This window comes from Bufo gargarizans, chromosome 5, assembly GCF_014858855.1.
Source record: "Bufo gargarizans isolate SCDJY-AF-19 chromosome 5, ASM1485885v1, whole genome shotgun sequence".
NCBI lineage: Eukaryota > Metazoa > Chordata > Amphibia > Anura > Bufonidae > Bufo > Bufo gargarizans.
The window spans coordinates 199,894,572-199,904,890 of record NC_058084.1 but is presented as its reverse complement, the minus strand read 5'-3'; positions in this window follow the sequence as shown (position 1 = coordinate 199,904,890).

Here is a 10,319-nt window from a genome sequence, read left to right as displayed (position 1 = left end):
CCTACGGAATTCAGAGCAATACTCCTCTACCGGCCGTTCTCCTTGTAAGAGTCTCCGTAATCTTGATTCAGCCAGTGCTACTCGGTCAGGGTCGTCATATATGAGACCCAAGGCCCCGAAAAACTCATCCACTGACCTAAGAGCCTGGGAATCAGTAGGTAAAGAGAACGCCCAGGACTGCAGGTCCCCCTGCAGCAGGGAAATAACAACCCCCACCCGCTGATCTTCATTACCAGATGAGTGAGGGCGCAGTTTAAAATATAACTTACAGGCCTCACGGAATGCCAAAAACTTGTCCCTTCCCCCAGAAAATCTGTCAGGGAGAGGGACTTTGGATTCCGCAACAACCTGGTTACCAGTAGCAACCGCTGGGCTTGCGGTCAGTTGTAATTGCTGCTGTTGCTGGAGGACCGACGCCTTCAATCCTACCACCTCCAAAGACAGGCCATGAAATTGTTTGGACAGAGCAGCAATTTGATCCATACTGGATTCTAAGTAGGTAAAAAAGAAATAATATAAATATATATATTTTTTTTTTTACCTACACAAAATAAGGGCCAGAGATAATGTAATGACCGGTGTCACGCACAGGGAGGAAAACAGGGAAAGCCCTGCCTAAGGGAGAGGGAAAGGTGGTGACCCCTAACTCACCTTGCGGCTGGCACCTGACTGCCCTGACGTCCCTAGACGGGTTCCTCACCCGTGCGGCGATCACGTGCCTAAACCCTGGCTTTCCCTGAAATGAGCCCTAGATAGTGAACGGGCCAGTGGGATCGCTAGTCCTCACCACTGCACGAAGAGGGAAACACCAGGGAGAGGACAGACAAACACAGACAAACACAAACACCCAGGTGGACGACAACAACTGTCCACAAAGGTCCAACAGGGATCCGGAGGGTAGCGTTCTGAATCAACAGTCAGAGAACGCAGCAACACAGCTCCAGTTGGTCAGGATAGATGTCCAGGCAGGAAGCTCTATCTCTGGCAACCAGAGAAGTGTGAGAGAGGAATATAAGGAGGTTTGGGAGTGCTGGACAAGGAACAGCTGAGGAGAAGGAGCTACGGATCCCTGAGTGAGCCAAAAGGGTTTGCAAAGCAAACCCAGAAAGCTACCATAAGGAAAACAGCCCTATCTTAAATAGAGCGTGCAGCCAACCGCTGCGACTTCCTGACCCCGGGTATAACGGAGTCAGGCGTGGTTCTCGATACCCTCGTGACAACATGTCCCAGTATCATAGTGCCTCTCACCTCCCCCCCAAGTGCCAGTATCATAGTGCCATCTCTCCCCCAATGTGCCAGTATCATAGTGCCATCCCCCCCCCATGTGCCAGTATCAAGTGCCTCTCTCCTTCCCACCCACACCCCCATGAGGCACTTGATACTGGTGCCATCTCCCCCCCAATGTGCCAGTATCATAGTGCCATCTCCCCCCCATGTGCCAGTATCAATTGCCTCTCTCCTCCCCACCCACACCCCCATGTGCCAGTATTAAGTGCCTCTCCCCCCCCCACATGTGCCAGTATCATAGTGCCATCTCCCCCTCCCAATGTGCCAGTACCAAGTGCCTCTCTCCTTCCCACCCCCCCATGTGCCAGTATCATAGTGCCAGACTCCCCCCCCCCCTCCATGTGCCAGTATCAAGTGCATCCCGCTCCCCCCATGTGGCAGTAACAGTCCGGTATAAAAATAAAAAAACACTTATACTTACCTCCTTGTCAGCGATGCGATGCAGCCTCTTCTGGCCTGTGTCCCATGTTGTATGTCCATATATGGAGTTAGTGCTTGTATATTTCAGAAAAGTTTCTGCTGGGACTCGAACCCATGACCTTCTGTATCAGAGGCAACGCACTTAACCATACAGATATAAGAGCTGTATAGCCACTGACTGAAAAATATGAGACTTCTACTGTAGACTCGTTTATAGCTTTGATATCTAGTGTACATCCATACACATGACAGCTGCCCCAGTGCACTCAGCTCTGCTATATCTCTATATATGATAGCTGCCCCAGCACACCCAGCTCTGCTACATCTATACACATGACAGCTGCCCCAGCACACTCAGCTTTGCTATATCTCTATATATCTATCTACTGTATAGTAATACTTAGAGATATATAGATATAGCAGAGCTGAGTGTGCAGGAACAGCTGTCATGTGTATAGATGTATCAGAGTTGGGTGTGCTGGGGCAGCTGTCATATATACAGATACAGTAGAGCTGAGTGTGCTTGGGCAGCTGTCATGTTTATAGATGTAGCAGAGCTGGGTGTGCTGGGGCAGCTATCATATATAGAGATATAGCAGAACTGAGTGTTCTTTGCCTCTGATACAGAAGGTTGTGGGTTTGAATCCCAACAGACACATCTCTCCCTCTCCTGCTACAGCACAGGCAAGGTCCCGGCAATACAGATGACTATGCCTGTAGTGTGCAAGTTGTGACACAGGCAGGGCGTCTATACATTAGTAAGGGTGCTGCCAGGAGGTGAGAGAAGGCTGCCGTCGTTACAGTATGTGGTGTTTGTGGCAGTTTCTACACCGGTACACCGGCCAAGGAGCCTCCTCGCTGGCCGTGCGGCAGTGAAGGCTACCGGCCTAACGGGAATTTGTCCGGTAGAAGCAGTCAGGTTGTGTAGTTGGAAAATGTGCCCCAGCCGGCAGCACATTTCCTATTCAAAAAAGATTGCGCTCCTAATCAGAGTGCCAGTGGTGTCACGCTAGCTTACAGCTACAAGAGCTGTTGTGGACCAAAAATCCGACACGTTTTGAAAGGACCACCTTTCTTCTTGAGGGAGTCCTCTTGCCTATGCTTCTCCTTCATAAGGAAGCACGTTTTCCAACTACACAGCCTGGCTGCTTCTACCAGACTGGAGGGTCGGGAGAACTATCAAGTATTCACCACTACACATCAACATCACAGACTCTCCTCTACAAGTTCAGTGTTAGGAATCATTCTGCTACGTCTGTTTAGTTCAGATTGTCTTGCCCTCAGGTTCTCCCTCAGTTAAGATGATGGATTGTGAAAGGATTCGGATCTTTCTGGACCTCTAGGACTACCTTGAATTGACCCTACTGACGTCAGGAGAGTATTTCTCAGCAGCAAAGGACTGACACGCACAGGGGTATCACTGAGAAACACTCTGATTTTATTGTCCTACAGTTCAGCCTTTTATTAGGCAGAGAGTATAATTGACATAGTAACAGCATTAACCAATCATATGTAGACACATATAGGCCGGTAAACATTAAGCTGGAATGACCTTGTAAAGTGTGACTGTCTTCACAAAAATTTTGGAATTTCAAGAAACTGTCCAAGGACAGGGAAAGAAACTTAAATTCCAGTGGGGGAACTTGAAAGTGCATGGACAAGATGCTATCACAATACATATTGTTAGAACAGACAAAATTAAGTCACATTTCTCTTCAATCCCCTCTTAGAACCAAATTTCTCATATAATATGGTTCTTATTCTTGCCCTTTTCTCTGTAAACAGATAAATATTTTTTATAACCTTCAGGGGAATGATCTTTAGTGTCAGGTATCAGGGTCTCATAGAATGACATGTTGGAAACACCCTTCGTTATCAATTTCCTGACGCACGGTATAACGCATATTGTGACGGCGGCTACTATAACTATGATTACTAAAATAATGATACCTAACTGTACAAGTGCCTGTTTCCAATCAGAGAACCAGACAAAATATTGATCCCAGGGGTTAATAATACCTGAGTTCTTCTTGAGCTCAATGGATAAGTCCTCGAGTTTCTGTATCGCCAGTGTAGCCTTACCATTAGGGCCGGTGTTGTTGGGTATGAAGGTGCAGCACGATGCAGGGACTGTCAATACCTTACTTTCTCTGCCAGTATCATGTCTAATACCATGCGATTCTGAAATGTCATGATGGAATCTGCCTGTAGCTGTTCTGCCAGTCCTTGCAAGGCGTCTCTAGTATAATTTATAAATCTCTGCTGATTATAGTAAATATATATATATATATATCTACATTTTTGTTAGCTGTAATGGTTGGAAAGATCAATTCAAAGCCAGCAGCAACTTGATCTCTTGCCTTGAATTCATTCGGGACCCCTCTTGGGATGCCTATTGCGTCTATATACACATGAGGGTCCAAACTACCCATGGGGGGTGATCTTTTGGTCCTTGTCACTCTCCCTACACTAGGGATCTCTTGTTCACTCAATATGTGTATATTCATTATGGCTTTACCAAGAGCACATTCACCTTTCCAGGAACCCTCTAATCTAGATCTTATCTTTCCATCCCCACAGATCCCCAATATTTGCATTCTTGTCCCCAGTAATTATTAGCTACACAGATATGTATACTCCTGGAATCGGGGGGTGTCTCAGTACATGTTACACTGCCATGGAACCTGAGGAGGGCAACTTACCATATTACAAAAATCAAAAGAAAATTTTGCTACATGTGTGTTAGAGGAATTGCTGATAGGAGTATCATGATGGTCTGGGACCATCTCCCAGAATTGGGGAAGGGCATCCTGGTGGAGGTCAGAGCTATCTGATCCCGTTAGTACCTCGTTCTGTTCCGCTTCAAGGTCAGGGCTGTCTGCCCCCATTAGAACATCCTTTTGGGATGTCTTTGTGACCAACTTTACCCTGGTGGCGTGTATCCAGGTGGGTGTGTCTTCTGTAAGGACAGCTGTGCGGGTCACTGCTATCACTGTGATTGGTGGTCCATAGGTGAAGTCTCCTGGAGCTTTTCCTTTCCTCAGAGTCTTCACCAGCACGGTATCTCCCGCCTGAAATGGGTGGGTGGGTTCCTGTGGAAGAGAAGGAGACTTACAAGCAACTTTTTCTTTAGTTTCACTTAGGACCTTTATTAGTTTGGTAACATACTCTTCTCTGATGAGATCCATATCCCCTTCCTGCACTAGCAGTGGGTGCTTGGCCCAAGGGGTGGGGAATGGCCTACCCATGAGTACCTCAAATGGTGACAGCCCTAGTTTCTTATTAGGTGTCATCCTGATCTCATCTAACACTATTGGTAATACTTTCCATTTTTCAAATGTGCCATCTGTTGTTTTTCTTGATTTATCTTTAATTGTCCTGTTCATGCGTTCCACAATGCCTGAGCTTTGTGGGTGGTATGGGATATGGAATTTTAATGCCATCTCCAGAATTTTAGCAAGTTCCTTATTTACCCTTGAGGTGAAGGCCGGCCCTTGGTCAGATTCAATCACCAGTGGGCACACACATCTTGGAATGATGTTCTGTGTGAGTATCCTTGCTACTGCTTTTGCATCTTCTGATTTTGTAGGGTAGACCTCTGGCCATCTTGAAAACGTGTGTAAAATCTACCTGCCTCCAGAAGTTGTGTGACAAGTTGTGAGTGTGAGATGTGCTTACCGTCAGCTGCAACAAATCCTCTTCTCTGCCAGATAACACCATGGTCACAGACCACGCCATGAGCATACCTGCTGTCAGTGTAAATGGTAACTGGCTTATCTTCGTGTAATATGCATGCTCTGGTGAGTGCAATCAATTCAGCAGCTTGTGCAGACTGATAAGTGATTGGTATAGCTTCAAGGACAATGTCAGGTAACATGACTACCGCGTACCCTTAGTGGTAAGAATTGTCATTTGGTCTGCTGCAAGATCCATCTACAAAAACTTCAGGTGCATCCTCGATTGGTATGGATGACAAATAGGAGCGGGTGAGGTCTCATGTTGTATAGCATGTATGCAATCATGTATCTCTATCAAGTGGTCCTCGGGTCCCTTGAGTCCAAGCAGTGCCTTGAGTATGGGTGCTGGACCTGAGGAGTGTGCAGCATACTTGATCTGTAGGGAGGGGTTGCTGAGGATCAGGATCTCATACCCAGACAACCTTTGGGCTGACATATGCTGTCTGTGGATGCCTTTAAGAAGTCCTACAACATCATGTGTGGTGTAAAGGATTGTATCATGTCCTATTGTCAGTGGAGTTGCGAGTTCAACCATCATTGCACAGGCTGCAAGAGATCTAAGACATGCTGGCATTCCTTGGACAAAAGCCAGCATTACCTTTGAGAAAAATGCACAAGGATGCAACTTGCCTCCGTGATACTGGGTCAGCACACCTGCCATGGTTTTACAATTTTGTCGAGCATATACGTGGAATGTGAGGTTGTAGTCAGGGAGGCCCAAACCTGAACTTGTCATTAAAGCACATTTCAAGTAATCAAATGCATTCAACATTTGACCATTTAATCAAATCTGGCTGTTCGCTCAGTGTGGCTTGCCTCAGAACATTGTCATAGTAGGAGCAATCAGGAATCCATTGTCTGCAGTAGTTTATCATACCAAGGAAAGATAGCATCTTTCTTGGTGTGCGGGGTGACCAGGCCCACAACAGACTGGGCTCTTTCTGTGCTGATTCTCCTTTCTCCCTTTTTGAGGACAAAGCCAAAGTACTCAACTTGCTTCTTACACCATTGCATTTTCTTGCGTGACACTTTGTGTCCACATTCTGATAACCATTTTAACAAAGATACACCAGCAGTAACATTGACCCTCTCTGACATACTACACAATAACAGATCATCCATGTATTGCAAGAGCATAGAACCCTGGAGGGGGGGTGCCATGGTTTTAAACTGGCTTGTATGACAATGCTGTACACTACAAGTGAATCAGAATATCCCAGGGGCATCCTGCACCAGGTGAGTTGACGACCCTCAAAGGAAAAGGCAAAAAGGAGCCTAGTCTTCTTGTCAACAGGGATAGAGAAGAAAGCATTCTTCAGATCTATCACACTGAAACAAACAGCGTCTGCAGGAATGGTTGAAAGCAACTGTGTCACATCTGGTATGATGGGAGCTATAGGGACAATAAGATTATTGATAGCCCTTAGATCCTGTACAAATCTTACCGTACCATCAGCTTTCGTCACTGGGTTGACGGGGGTGCTGTAAGGTGAGACAGTGTCTTCCAAAACCCCTATGCGAAGAAATTCTTGAATCATGGGTTTTAGCCCCTCTATTTTCTCTTTGGATAGGGAGTACTGTTTCTGTTACACTATGGTAGCATCTACTCTAATGGTGGCCCTGTATGGAGTGCAGTCAATGAGTCCTGTGTCATAATCCCCAGAGGACCACAAGCTGGGGTCAATGTTTTCCAACCCTGGGGGAGAGTCCATTGGTGATAATGCAGGGAAGAACGGTGATGTGGGTTTGGCAATGGAAATTAGATCTGACCGTACATGCAATCCTCCCTGAGATGCAAAAACTTCAAGTTTGAGTTTGCAAAACAGGTCTCTTCCCAAAAGGCTGACTGGGCACTCTGGGATGATGCTGAAAATATGTTCAGTAACATAATCTCCATCTACAGTCTCAAGTGGTAACAAATAAGTTTTGTATGTTTTGGTTAAAGCCCCATTAATACCCATGGAAGGATCGGACTTTCTCAGGGGACCCTTGTAAAGATCCCTATACAGGACACTAGAGGTCTCTCCGCTATCTACCATAAGGCTTACCTTTCTCCCCCCAACCCTTAACATAATGGGTGAGTCTCTCCACTGTGTAGTGACCTGTGTGAAAGTGGGGGTATCGTCCTCTGGGCAGCATCAGTGTTGACCTTGTTGATTCCAGTCTATGGGGAACTTTGGATGCTGACCATCTCTGTACTGGGATTGAGAATCGTGGTAGGGTTTGCATGGTTTTCTGGGCATTGGGCACTGTCTTGCCCAATGTCTTTCCTTGCCACAATTAAAGCATGCAGTGCTCATTGGTGACTGTGGCTGTTGGGGGGCTTGGTTTTGGTCAAATGGTCCTGGTTGGGACTGTTGTGGCCCCCTGTTACCTTGGTTGCCATAGGACCTGTATCCTTTATGGCCCTTTCCTCTTGGATCTCTGTCACCGGCATACCCATGAGTGGCAGAGGGCTTTTTTACCTCAAAGCATCCTGCTGCCTCTTTCTCATACAAATGTTTTTCAAAATCTGCCGTGGTATCAGAAGTCCAGGAAGATACATTCTGCTTTACAGTGAGCATCAAGCTGGGTAGCAGGTTATTAACAAAAGGTAGAAATAACCATACTATCATTATTATTCACTGAGAGACCTGCCTCATGGCGCCAACAGTCTAAAAGCCTCTTCCAAAACTCAGTGACTGTCTCATTATTTTTTTATGTTTGCAAGCTACTGCAATAGGAAGGGAAGACCTTTGTTTAAAAATGTGTCATGTGTTCAGTGAGTTCCTGCCACATATCAGTCCTACCCTGTTCTGTGTTTAATCTGTAAGCATCAGCACTGACTTGTCCCTGAATGTTATCGATTGAGGGGACTTTCGTTCAGTCCCATCCGGAGTGTGTGTCTATAACACCATCAATTATTAACTTCATGTCTTCTTGTGTGTAATTTCTACCCTTACAGGCTCTCTTGAGATATGTGATTGTGCCTAATGGTGCGGAGTTCGGCTTAGGACAATGTTTGATAATTCTGTTTATGTCCTCTATCTCTATGGGTTTCTTCATTATCTGATCCCCTATTGTCATGAAGGGGAATGTCTCATTACGGGCATTACTCCTCAAACGTTGTGCGAGGGTAGGACTTCCAAAACTATCACTCTGTGAGGGACCCTCTTCTCCCTCAGCTCCTAAATCTTCCCCCTGCACTGAGGTAGAAGTAGGTGACTCAGCTGGTGGGCTTCTTGTTGCAGCTGAGACCCCTGGTGGACCATGTGGGGGTGGCACCTGCTGTTGTGGTATCAGTACTGCGGCTGGTGCAGTAGGTTGTTGCTGCAGGCTAGCACGAGCTGCAGCTGCTAATTCTTCTTCTGTGAAACTAAAGTAGATCTTTTGTATATTACAACTTTTCTTACCCACTGAGCTGTCTGTATTGTTACAGGGGACATTAGGAACTTGGTATGGAGGAGGTCTGTCTAAAACTTGATTCTTTCTACCTTTTCTTAGGTCTGCCTCAAGATTATGTTTCTTTGATTCATCAGGCATTCTTTTAGGTGGTTTAGTTTTCTTTGTACTCCTATCATACCAATGGGGTGCTATTTCTAGCCACTGTTCCCCTCCCTTCTGCATATATGTTATATCCTACTTTGGATCTAGTTCAAAGTGCGGCCAGGCAACCTTGTCCCCTAGGCACAACCCTTTGACCATATCCATGTGATAAGAACCAGTGTCCCCGTCACGTGGAAAAGGACTACAGGCTTCCATGAATTCTGTCCAGCCCGCCAAATTATCTATCCATGGATTTATGAGACAGTAATTTGTGGGGCTAACCCTAGCAACATATTTTTTACATGTTTCTCCTACATTAGGGGGAGGGAAATCTAGTTTTGAACTTTGTCCACTCATAACAGGACACAATATAATGACAGTGGAGTATGTCTGTTCACTTACCACCCAGACAGAATCTCCACACATTGTAACAAAAAATCTTATCACTCTATAATAATCTTATCACTTTAGAAAGTTATCTATATGGGTCAAACCAAGGTAGGTTAGTCTCCCTGAGACTTATGCCTTACTCACGTTAGCCTCCCTGAGACTTATGCCGTATTCACAGCAATACGCAGTACTCCAAGTACTGACTATAAACTCCCTGAGTCTATATTAAGGCTTTAACTATGTATCCCGGATACAAAAGTAAAACTTACGGATTGAGACGTGGCCAGTGCCCTCGGACCGGACAGGTGGACAAGAGGATGTCTTTCTTACCGGACACGAGGATGACCTTCTCGATCCCAGACGAGAGCCCCCAAATTGAAAGGATTCTGATCTTTCTGGACCTCTAGGATTACCTTGATTTGACCCTACTGACGTCAGGAGAGTATTTCTCAGCAGCAAAGGAATGACACGCACAGGGGTATCACTGAGAAACACTCTGATTTTATTGTCCTACAGTTCAGCCTTTTATTAGGCATACAGTATAATTTATATAGTAACATCATTAACCAATCATATGCAGGCACATCTAGGCCGGTAAACATTAAGCCGGAATGACCTTGTAAAGCGTGACTGTCTTCAGTAAAATTTAGGAATTTCAAGAAACTGTCCAAGGACAGGGAAAGAAACCTAAATTCCAGTGCGGGAACTTGAAACAGTGCATGGACAAGATTCTATCACAATACATATTGTTAGAACAGACAAAACAGAGTCACATTTCTCTTCAGATTGTGTCTCAGCTGGGTGTCATCTTACTTCCTGTTTAGCTTCTGCAGTCCTCTTGCTTGGAACTAGCTCTCTGGTTTGTTCCTCCTACTTGCAGTTTACCCTGCTATTTTGTGAGATCCTGCTACCTCCTGTTGCCGACCCGGATTGCTTGACTACGTTCCTGTGCCACCTGCC